We start from the raw sequence: 613 nt of genomic DNA on the forward strand, positions 1-613 counted from the left end.
AAAATAAGAAGTTGATCATGAGATTAGTTAGCATCTTTATTGACTATAGGAGTTGCTTGCTTGCGAAATTTGATAAAAATAAGAAGTTGAGTTGAATTGGTAAAATTATGGTATACTTGGCTCTTCTTTGCTTGATATTATGAGTACTTGAACTTAATGGAAAGATCACATAAGGGTTATTTACCTTGATTCAAGGAAATGGAGTTGAAATACTACATATGTTTATTTTCAATTTTTGGATCATTGATGGTTGGAATTTTATATTGCTTGAGGACAAGCAATGATTCAAGTGTGGGGGTATTTGATAAGAGTTTATTTTACGTATTTTTAAGTGCATTTTATTAGTTAATTTTGAGTTGATTATTTAGTTTTATAATTAAAATAAAGAGGTTTTTGGTAAAATTATATATTTTGGTAAAAGTGGATAATATTGCATTTCTATTGATTTTAATGGCAAAAACTTCATTTTTATGCAGGAATGATGATTCAATCACCAAAGGATGTCAAATGAGGTAAAAATAGAGATTGGGTGATGAATTTAAGTGGCAACAAGAAGAATGAAGTGAAAAACGTTCAAGTGAAGAAATGCAATACAAGTCAGTTTTGACACTCT

Source organism: Coffea eugenioides, chromosome 9 (genome assembly GCF_003713205.1).
Source record: "Coffea eugenioides isolate CCC68of chromosome 9, Ceug_1.0, whole genome shotgun sequence".
NCBI lineage: Eukaryota > Viridiplantae > Streptophyta > Magnoliopsida > Gentianales > Rubiaceae > Coffea > Coffea eugenioides.